Source organism: Leucopleurus acutus (assembly GCF_964270905.1).
Source record: "Leucopleurus acutus genome assembly, chromosome: 9".
NCBI classification, from domain to species: domain Eukaryota; kingdom Metazoa; phylum Chordata; class Mammalia; order Artiodactyla; family Delphinidae; genus Leucopleurus; species Leucopleurus acutus.
Genome location: NC_139144.1, coordinates 61825646 through 61838017, shown reverse-complemented (window position 1 = coordinate 61838017; position 12372 = coordinate 61825646).

The following is a 12372-nucleotide window of genomic DNA, read 5'->3' as shown; positions in this document are numbered from 1 at the left end:
TAATTGGGTTTGGATGAAGTGATGAGGTGGGGCCTTCATGGTGGCATTGGTGTCCTTATAAGAGGAGACACCAGAGAGCTTGCTCTCCCTCTCTGCCATGTGAGACACAGTGAGAAGGCAGCCATCTGAAAGCCAGGAAGAGAGGCCACACCAGAACCTGACATATGCTGGCATTCTAATCTTGAACTTCCAGCCTCCAGAAATGTGAGAAAATAAATCCCTGTTGTTTATGCCACACAGCCCCTGGTATTTTGTTATGGCAGGCTGAGCTAAGACACCAGATGATTCTAATAATATGCAGCCTAGGTTATCAACCATTGTTGTAAAGGGTATTGAGGTGGCATGATCCTAACTCTGTTTTAGGATACTTACAACCTACTCGGGGAGTTAAGACTTGGGCCTATAAAAGTAAAAGCGAGTCAAATATAAGACTGGGTCAGAGAGGCAAAGAGTATTAAGAGATCCAGAACAAGAGAGGAGACAGTGTTGGGGTGATGAGGGAAGAAGGCTATGTCGCTTCTTAAAGAGTCTTGCTGAGGACCAAATTTTTAAAAATTGAAGGCATAATTTACATGACACAATAAAACGACTACAAAGATATTAAGCATTCAGTTATGACTGCTGATCATTGTTTACACTCACGTAATCAACCTTAATCAAAATATAGAACACTGCCATCACCCCAGAAAGTTCCCTAGTACCTTGATCCTATCTAGCCAATTCCCAGCACTCACAGAGGCCACCACCATTCTGATTTCAATCACCATAAATTAGCATAATCTGTTTTAGAACTTCATATAAATGGAACCCACGGTCCTTTTTTGGTCTGGCTTCTTCTACTCAGCATAATTATTTTGGGATTTATCCACATTATTAATGTATCAATACATGTCATTCCTTTTCATGGTTGAGTGACATTCTACAGATATACCACTATTTGTTAATCCATTTACTGTTGATGGACATTTGAGTCGTTTCCAGTTTAGATTTATTAGAAATAAGGCTACTCTGAATATACTTCTTAAATTCTTTTTTCAAAACATGTTTTCATTTCTCTTGGGTAAATACCTAGAGGTGATATTTCTTGGCTACGGGATAGATGCATGTTTAACTTAATATAGAAATTGCCAAACCGTCCCCTAGAATGATTGTATCATTTTATGCTCCCCCCAGCATTGTACAAGAGTTCTATAGATAGTTGCTACATGGTCTCATCTTAGTGTTGTTAATATGTTTTTATTTCAAGGCTCCATTTTTTTTTTTAATGCACTCATCTGTGTGATGACACCAAGACCTTCAAGAAGCAATTTAGCATAGTAGTTAAAAGTATTGAGTCCTTGCAGGATAATCTAGAAACACAAAGAGAATTACTGATATAATAACCCTTTGACGCAGCAATGCAAAGTCTAGGAATCTATTACCTTTATATCTGCTCAAGTACAAGATAATAAATGTACATGTTTATTCACTGAAGCATTTTTTTGCAATAATATACGGTTAGAAAGAATGCAAGAGTTCAACAACAGGCAACCGGTTGAATAAACTGCAGGACGTCACACAATGAAGTTCTAAGAAGTTCTAAAGAGAATGAGAAAGGCTTCTGTGTACTGATATAGAGAGATCTCCAAAATATACCATTAAGTGGAAGAAAAAAAGCAAGGGGTATATGTACGAATTGGAGAGGGGTTAAAGTAAGGCTGTATATCTTATCTACACCACACACACAGACACACACAGACACATACACACACTTATATATGCAAAAAAACCCCACTACACTGGACACATAAATAAGAAACTAATAAAATATTGTTATGTAGGAGGGAAGGGAGCAGGGGTAGAAATAAGAATTCTTTGTGAATATTTTTCCATATAATTTTGATATTGAATTACATAAATGCACTACCTGTTAAAAAATTACAACTAAAAAAAATCCTAGAATTGAAAAACCTAAACGTACATCAAATTGGTAACATGATCACACAGGAGGATTCTGGAAAGAAATACCCTGATGTTGTGAAAATCTGTGAGCTCATAATGATACTCGAAAAGAGGCAGAAAAATATTAGTTGTCATCATTGAGGTTGTTGTTAAATTCCTCCTTTTGAGAATTGATGACTAAAGGAAGAAGCAGTCCAAAATGCTTCCCCAATCCAAAATGTTTGTCAGGGTAACCAAACAGATCTAGTTGATTAGGGAAAGAGTCTCTTCACTAAGAAATGGCAGCTAATTAATGTAGAAAAAAATGATAGCATTAGAAAAATCACCATTTTGTGATTTCTAATGTACAGTCATTCAGGCAAGGGCTGTCCGATGGAGCTGGCCAGTAGGTGCGTAGTTGAGGGGAAACTGCACATCTGTATGGTATTAAAGTAAATCCACACAGAATACTTTCTGATTACAAGGGAATAACATCCCTCTAGAGCAGCAAGCTCGGGCTGCCATCCCATAACCAGAGGACAGTCTTGAGTTTCGGTATCTAATGGTGGAAACCAGATGGCGTGTACCTCCTGATGGAGTGCCATGTGAAACACACAACAGCACCCAAAATGTATTCTATACAAAATTTATTAACGTGAATTGACCAAGCTCTCTGATGTAACTTCCAATTTATAGGAAATACAGGGGACAGAGGAGCAAGCTAAGTGACCACATGAGGAAGCGATCAGACAAACATTGAGAAGGAAAATTAGTAGATGAAAAAACTGACTGTTTTAGATTAAAAATACCTAAGGGACATAAAACCATTAAAAATGCATGGCCCCCCCCCAAAAAAAAATGCATGGCCCAGACCTAAATCCTGATTTGGACAAACCAGCTTTGGGGGAATAGCTGGGGAACAATTAGGGTAATTTCAATATGATTGCAGTATTAGATGCTATGAAAATTTATTGACAGGGAAAGAGAAAGATTATTATTAAAGGAAAACAAACTCTTTACAGCATCATGATCTTGTTTTAGTTAAAAAAATACATATATGTGTATTAAAATATCTAGAAATATATATAATAAAATATTAACAGTTTCTGGTTGGTGGGTGTATTAGTTTTCTATTGTTGCACACGAATTACCAAAAACTTGGTGGATTAAATTTCTTCGGTAAGCTAGAAGTCCAACATGGTCTCACTGAGCTAAATCACGGTGTTGGCAGGGCTGCATTCCTTTCTGGAGGCTCTAGGGGAGAATCCATTTCCTTGCTTTTTCCAGGTTCTAGAGGCTGCCCACATTCCCTGGCTCATGGTCCTTCCTTCATCTTCAAAGCCAGCAACAGCAGGTCAAGTCCTTCTCGTATTGCATCGCCCTGAACTTCTCTTCTGCATCCCTCTTCCACTTTTTAGGACCTCCGTGAGAATCGGGTTCCATGAAGGTAATCCAGGATACTCTCCCATCTCAGGGTCAGCTGATTAGCAACCTTAATTCCACCTGCAACCTTACTTCCCCTTTGCCATGTAACTTAACATGTTCACAAGTTCTGGGGATCAGGACATAGATATCTTTGAAGGGCCATTATCCAGCCTACCACAGTGGGAACATGATATATATTTATCTTCTTATTGTTGCCCTCTGTATTTTCTGGTTTGCTACAATGCATATATACTGCTTCTGTAATAACCAAAGGCTATTCTTCATTGAAAAATAAGTATAGTGATGGGGGAGGAAACAATATCATTAAGTGGTAGTATTTTGGAGATCATGGCTATATACCTATAGTAGGAATAAAGAAAACATGTGACCTAATTATATGTGAATAAGTATTGGTAGCTTGGAAAATTTCCACTGACAGAATCATATTAAAAAATTCTATAGTTCAAACAACGTGTATGAAATGGCAGATGACATTCTGGAAAATGCTGTGTATCTGAAAAATGACTCTAGTGATGACAAGGACACTGTGATCAAAGATTCGTGTGAATGACAATTTTCATAAAATGTGAGTTCAAGTGTCAGCTCTATCACTTACTAGCTGTACGACCTTGTGCCAGTTATTTAACCTCTTCTTGCTTCCATTACATTGTCTATAAAATGAAGGTAATAACTGTACTTTCCTCATGGTGTTATTGAAGGATTAAATGATTTAAAGCCTGTGGAGGGCTTAGAACCATGCCTGGCACATGACAAACACTCTGTAAATGCTAGTTGTTTTTGTTTATTTTTCTGGCAGGTGTTTGTAGCCACCTGTCTCGGATGGAAAATCACTCTGGATTAGTTAAACTGGTACTTATAATCTATCACCTCTAAAAATCATGAGAGTCATGCACTGATTATCAATAGCGTTCTTACACCCACAGGAGACTAGAGTAATTACCCTGAGGGTTTCACTATTGGGAGTTTTTCCCAAATGGCTGGGTTCCCAGGAAACACTCCACCAGTGCCAGTACAGTGGCTAAATAATTTTGAAGCATCAACAATTACTTAGCCCAGAATCATCAATACGACGAATGGTACTTACCACTATGGGACTCTAACACCTGTAAGCTGTTAGAAAGAGGAGTCTAATAATTTGCTAGTTTGACAACTTGGGGGCAAAGAAAACAAGTTTTCCAGGAGGATGAGAGACTGGAGACAACTTCAGTATATATCTTCCTGCTCGTTGTGAATTGATATTAAACCAATCGGATACTGTGAGTCGTTGAGATCAGTCAAGCACAAATAAAACACCACATTTGAAGAACTTTATCATTAACAAACTCTAGTGATACTGAATAATGTTCCACGGAAGAAATGCAATAGATTCTTTAATGTTTAAAGCTGGAAGGGATCTTAGTGATCATTTTAATTCAGTGTGTCTCAGACTAGATTCATGGTCCTACCTGCCACCTCCCATTTCTTTTTTCTTTTGTTTTCTGCGGGATTTTTTTCCCCAAGCCTTGAACATGCTCTTGTACACTGTGACTCTCCAAGACCAAGACCTGGTATATGACCCATCCTGACCACAGAAGCTCCTCCTTTTTGCCCTTATAATTTTTTAACTTCATAACGGCCATTACTGGTGATAAGAACCCTCCGGGCAAACAACGATGTATTATAGCCATTTCATACAGCACGATGCCCAGAGCGGCCGGATGATTCACTTGGTGAACTAAATGATCACAGAGCTGGCTCAGAATCTAGGCCTGTTTGTAGAGCTCTCTGGAGAGAACCTGTGTGCTGAAGACTTTGTGCCCTGGGCCTGAGTAGAGCAAAGGAACAATGAAAAGATGGAAACAGAACCTACAAGGAAAGGGGGAAGAAACAGTCACCTGAGAATGTGCCTCCCTCCTCTTTGCCTTTCTGCTCAGCCTAACACTTACTAAAGACCTACAATTTAAGAAAGATGTTCTTGCGTGTTACAGAGGATGACAAAAAGCTGTGCATAAGACTTAAGGTCTTGCTCTGGAGGACCTCAGATGCTCACTGAGAAAGCACACAGGAAGTTGAAATGTTAGCAACAATCCTATTTTCCTAACACTTACAGTTTGTAAGAGCTTTCACATATATTTCCCAAAACTCATATATTGGGCAAGTATTATTTGTCCCTTTTTATACATGAGAAAATGAACCACTGATCAGAGAGACTGTGACGCGGTTCAAGGTCAGAGACCCAGCAAGTGGACTCCATCTTCTGATCACCCCATACATATCACACGGGCAGTTTATGACAAATGTTTGGCTTTTTGATGACAAGTGCAAATGCTTTGGGGGTTTTTACACTGCATATAGTAAATTGTTTGTATCCAAGATGATGTACGTTATTAAGACTGATTTTTTTAAAAGGTTTATAAGAAAAGCAATTTGTAGCAAGGGAAGGAAGACATGGCAGGGCAATGGAGAAAGCAAAAGTGAATATGGTATCATGTACATTTTTACCAAAGATTTTTAACTGCAAAAACAAATGTTCAGGGACTTCCCTGGTGGCACAGTGGTTAAGAATCCACATGCCAATGCAGGGAACACGGGTTCGAGTCCTGGTCCAGGAAGATCCCATGTACCACGCAGCAACTAAGCCCATGCGCCACAACTACTGAGCCTGCGCTCTAGAGCCCGAGTGCCACAACTACTGAAGCCTGTGCGCCTGGAGCCCGTGCTCTGCAACAAGAGAATCCACCACAGTGAGAAGGCCGTGCACCGCAACGAAGAGTAGCCCCCGCTCACTGCAACTAGAGAAAGCCCATGTGCAGCAATGAAGACCCAACGCAGCCAAAAAACAAATGAATAAATTTATTTTAAAAAAATGTTCATCGCAGAAAATTTTGATTGCAGAGAAAAGGAGAATGGAAAAAAAAAATACTGTTCTCTCATCAACCAAAGCAAAGCAGGGTTCAGCCATCCTTCACTCCCCCCAGTTTTTAAAGTCATACACACTATAAAACTTGACAATTTACATTAAGCTTTTGAAAATTCTTTAGTTCTAAATATCTTTAAATGGTAACAACCACTTTTTTTTCAATCTACAATGTATCATAGCAGACAATAAAAAAGCATTCAAGTTTGAGGTATACCAATTACATTTTGGAAATTAAATAGGGATGCATAGAAGCTGAAGGAGTGTCCTTACAGATATATTAGCATTCTACCAACAGTAATGTTTGATCCTGCCTACAGCAAGGCTCCAGTGCTGTGGCTGGAACCTTTGATCTTGAGTCCCACTCCAGCATATGGTGCTACTAAGCATAATCAAAGTGCAAATCTTTATAGAAATTACAGAGACTGAAAAAGGGACGGATGCTTCCTTCCTCTAATTTCCTTTCCTGCCATGTTCCTGGTCTTAAGTAAAAAACATTTGGTCTTTTGATGAAATCTGCAAATAGTTTGAGGGTATTTTACACTGTATACAGTCAATTATTTCACTGTCCAAGATTATTTCCATTACTAAGATTGACAGTGTTTCCTGCCAGAACAGAGTCATGGTTTTTGTGCCCAATTACCACACGGGTATGAAACTGCCTCCACGATTTTGGCCCCATACAGTGATGTTAGCATAAGAAGACATCTACAGTTCTGGGGGAGGTTTCTTGGGTGGGAAGTACTTGCCACTTGTACATTCCAGATTTTGATAAGAAATCACTGAACATTTACAGGATGAGTTGCTAATCCTTGAAGTTGATACTCTTCAAAAGAGGTGTCTTCCCTACAAATATTTTTAATCCATTAATTATAACAATTCGGATCAAGTTGTGAGAAAAATAGCATTTTTTAATGAAATTCCCTTCAAATGTATCTGTCAGTCCACCAAAGACAGTGGGAGACAATTTCTGAATTAAAATATTGAAAACAAAACTCGTATTTTGTCAAAGTGGATCATCTGTGCCCTCTCACCAACATCCTGCTGTTAGGTTTGAGTGACTGCAACGCACCAGGCCTCAGGCAAGTTTGCAGTTTGGAAGAAACGTGGACCCAGGAAAACTTTGTGTGTTGTTTCTCATGGTTACTGATTATTGTGCCAAGCCTTACATAAATTGTTTTTAATAATGCAGTTATTAAGAGAAAAAAGAGATGCCTAAAGCACCATTCAAAAAGTTTAGTCAGGGCTTCCCTGGTGGCGCAGTGGTTGAGAGTCCGCCTGCCGATGCAGGGAACACGGGTTCGTTCCCCGGTCCGGGAAGATCCCACATGCCATGGAGCGGCTGGGCCCGTGAGCCATGGCCACTGAGCCTGCGTGTCTGGAGCCTTTGCTCCACAACAGGAGAGGCCCCAACAGTGAGAGGCCCGTGCACCGCAAATAAAATAAAATAAAATAAATTAAAAAAAAAAAAAGTTTAGTCAAGTGCAGGTGAGTACACTCTCAGCTGGTGGGCACTGGCCCGGCCTCTGTCTCTCCTGACCAGGCAGCGCCAAACCTGGTTGGCAAACCTTGTTGGCTGGTGCTCTTATTGGACCAGTTGCTAAATATTTTGACTATCACCCCGAACTGGCCTCAATAGTTGTACACATAGGCTTGTATCAACAGGGAGCCCAGCGAGGTCTAACTATAAAATCCTGGGGTCAGAAGTCAACAGTTTAGATTGTGGTCTGAACTCTATTATTACAGCGGTGGATCATTCCAGAAGTTAGCTAATTCCTTTCATTCTTAGCATCCTTGCCTCCAAATTGGGGATATGAATATCCCTCACCTAATTGCCTTATGAGACATGTTGAGGTGAACTCAGATATTAAATATGAAAGCACTTGTTTAAAATTTTTTTATTAATTTCAAAGAAATCCATAGTAATTGTATAGCATTTAGAAAATGCCAAAGCATAGGGTGTAAACAATTATTCATCTTCTCACCGTGTAAAGATAACAACTTAACATTTCAAAAATTTTCTTCTAGCTTTTTCTTTTTCTCAGCTGTTAACATTTCAAAAAGTTTCTTCTAGCTTCCACCTTGTAAATGGCCTTAGACACATACAGTATTAAGTGGACTGATGCTTTCTACAAAGGTTTTAGTTCTTTATTATTTTCTTTCCAAAAGATAATTGCTATGAGCATAGCAAATGGTGCTCATCCTGTTTATGATGCCACCATGCTCCTGGATTTTTATATGCATTTAACTCCCGGGCCATGCTTAGCTCCCAGAAGGCACGGACCTTGTCTACTCTGTCGATCCCTAGGCTCCTAGAAAAGGAGACATTGAAATGTTTGAATAAGCCCGTAAGAATTCTCCTTCAGTCACAATACCTAAGGCGATACCTGGGAATGTGCTAAATAAAGATCGCTAGGCCCTGTTCCAGAGGTTCTGAATCAGATTCTCTGCGGCTGGGCCTAGGATCCTGTATTTTTAATAAGCTCTTCGGTTTCTTCTTCTGTAAAATGGGGATAACAGTAGTTCCTACCTCCCTAGGTAGGTGTGGAAATGGACGAGTTACTTTACGTAGAGTGTTTAGGCTGCTGCCTGGCACTCAGCATTACATCAGTGCCAGCGTTACTACTGTTGTTACTAGAATATGATCAGCCAGTCATGAACAGGTGTTCTGGAAATAGTGTCTATCAATTTTCTCAAACTTAAGTGTGCCTAAAAATCATCTGGTGAAAAAAAAATCATCTGGTGGCTTATAAATGCAGGTGCTGGGGCCTTGCCCCCTGAGATTCTGATTTAATCAGGCTACTACCTCTCCAGGAATCTGCATTCCTTAAGGGCAAAAATGGAGAGTCAGCAGATACACAGTAAACCAGTGATTCTCTCATTCACATTGCTAATCCCCAAGGCAAAGAAACTTGCCTCTCAGACTGGGGCTAAGATGAGGCTCGATTCAGATAAAGAGAGTTTTGGGGGTCATTTGATAGCATGCCAAGGAACCACTGGGACTCTTGGTTTCCTACTTCATCTGTGTCAGGGGCCACACTGCCTGTCTGGGGTGGGCTCACTAGGGATGAGGAAACAGCTGCCGTCTCTGCAGGCTGCCCTGAGTCAGCTAAGCCTGCCGCTCCAGCAGGGAGTGGCAGGCCTACCTCTCCCTGCAGCGGGGAGCTAGGCCTGAGCTCTTCTCGCCTAACCTGTCCTGCACCAGGGCAGCCTGGGCCAACTCATGCCAGCTCCAGGGGCTGCTGAAGACATGGCCTGGAATCCTTCCTGCCTCTATATCTGAAGATCAAGGGAACCACAGGTTGCTTGGGAAGGAAGTGTGTACATCCCTGGCAAGCCCAAGATTCCATGCCTGGGCAAGAATAGCTGAAAACCTTTAGGCCACATATATGTATCATGAAACCAGCCCAAAGTTGCTTGTGCTTCTGACCTCTGAAACCACCCCCAGAGTGCTTGAGATTTAAAGGGCAAACTTTCCAAAAGTGAAATGACAAAACTCTTGTTTCTCTTATGAACAGCTTTCCTTCCTGGGTTTCTCTACTTGTGATTATGCAAATTATACATTTAAGCATAATCAATACTTGTCTCTCCTGGAACCTGATCAAGCTGGGATCCATCCATAAACAAAGACACTACATAGTTAAGAGATAGGCATTTAAATGGAGACAACTCTGTCCTTACTCTTACTAAAAATTATTGCTTTTTATAGAAAATTAGGTATAGGCTATGTTATAATAAAGTAGAATTTATGTTTTAAAAAATGCTTTCCTTCAAACTCCTGTAATTTTTCTCCTTGTTCTTTAATCCAAGTACATGTACTTTCTTCTCCTAAAATGCTACATATGGACAGACATCTCCAATGTTTGAGAAGGCTGGGGTTAGAGCACTGGTCTATGGTTCCTCCTCTTAGCTCTGGGTCCTGCGTTACCAGGAGTCTCCTGGAGGTCTCCCAGGCATAAGAGTTGAAATCCCAACCCACACCTCCAGATTCTTTTGACAGCTACCCTTTAGCCTTCTCTTGGCCCTAGGGGTATACACTTGTGATATGATTGGTCTCCAGGAGGACAGATAGGAAAAAGGCCTGCACAGACTTAGGCAATTAAGTAAGGAATTCCAGGGTCCCAGGAATCCTGAGCAGGAGTGGGGATGTGGACAGTGGGTGGTTACATATCTTTGGAAGCCTGAAATCAAAATCCTGCTCTTATGGCCCTCTAAAGTGTAGGGTCCAGGGTAGGGACCTAGGTTGCCCTGGTCCAAGAGTGTACTGTATCTACAGTATCTATATAATGCCTGCGTGTATGTTACATAAGGGAATACCTTGGTCTGGACGTTCTGTCAACACATGTCCCACACAAATCTGTCAGAGATTTCAAGGTTCGAGGCGGCAAGAACTAGAGAGAGAACGTTTTCTTTGTGTGGCACCTACTTTATTTAGGCAGAGATACCTCTTGATGTTGCAGTGCAAATGTGATCATGTCAACTCCCTGCTGAAAGCCTTAAAGGGGAATAAGGGACTATTTATTTGGAAGTCATTGTATGAACAGGTTGTGTGATATTATTAAAAAAACACATGTCAAAAGAATCTCACCAACAAAGATTCAGACAGAAGATTTGGAGGTTTCTAAGTCAGTCTCTTGCACTTTTCCTGCCCTGCTCGCCATCACATAGGTAGTACTCAGCACTTCCCTCCTCTGGAAACCTTCCTCAAGCGCTCAGTCCAGCCAGGTGCACCTCCTCAGGGCTCCCACGGCAATGGCTCCCCGCCCATCAGCCTCCGCACTACGTTGTTGCACCCTAAGGTCAGGCCCTGTGTCTTATCAGCACGGCCTTCCCAGCGCTCATCCTGGGATTTGGCACATGCTAAATTCTCACTACATGCTTCTTGCCTGATCACCAGCAGCAATACGGAGTTACTTTTATAGCTCTTTACTACCAGGGGCTCTAAGACTACCGAATTCAAGCAAAATTTTAACTCCTGAAGAGAGACATGGTCTGAGATTAAATCAAACACCTGAACACACAGACGTGGAGACCATTGGGGGCACATATGGATATCACATATGTGTACTCTGAAGTTTTTTTAATGTCATTCATTTGTAAAGTTGACCTCAGATTATATGCCTTTAAAAAGGGAAGCATTTCTTAGAAAGATGGCAATCACGCTTTTTCAGAAAGAACGTATACGCACCCATACACACACGTACTTTACCTGCAGATCTCAAAATTTTACCCTAACTGAAACTAGATTGAGGGTGCTAGCGACACCTATCAGAAACTGTTTCTACTTATTTGAAATCTGGCATACTATTATCTATTTTAAGCAAGGCTAACTACATGGGGCAGATGTGTTACTTCAAGAAAACTGAACGTTATGGGAAACCAATCGTCTTTTGACATGAAACCATGGAAGATGTTATTTTTACCTACAATCCAGGACTACTGGTAGAAATATTAAGCACTGGACAATAATACCCAAGACATTAAAAAAAAATACTGAACAACTGCAGGGGTCTGATAACTTTGTTAATCTTACTTAGAGGCATCTACAAAGGAACAACACCCTCAGTGGAGTAAGTGATTGGTCCAAACTGTAGTGAGCTCTGAGGGAATGCCCCTCCCGGCCTCGTTTACTCTGAAAATTTTCTTGGAAGAGTCAGGAGAAGAGGAAGCTTATGCAAAGGAGGAGGGTCTGATTTCTGCTCCTTCCACTTCCACATCACACCTCTCAGTTTCCGACCTCCTTCCCGCTCAGAAGGCCATTTGTGCGTCCCAAGGCTAGGGCCTCAAAAGCAGATGCTGCTATAGCTGCAGCCCAGGTAGATCTAGTAGCTCAATTTGAAAGCCAGCAGCTTCTTAGTATTCTTTCCTCTGAACAATCGAATGACCTCTGTTGCCACCAAGGACTGAGGTCCTCCTCGCAGCTTCTGGGGCCCAGATCAGAAATTGTGCTACACGGTACAAGCTTGGGCCTCACCCTCTAGGGCAGCCAGACCTTCATAAGGAGGACTGGAGTCAAGAACTAAAGGATTTCAGAGGTTTCTCACAAGGAGAACTAAAACCCAAACTACAAAACTGCCTGGGCAACTTCATCTTTCATCTTGTTCAGAAAG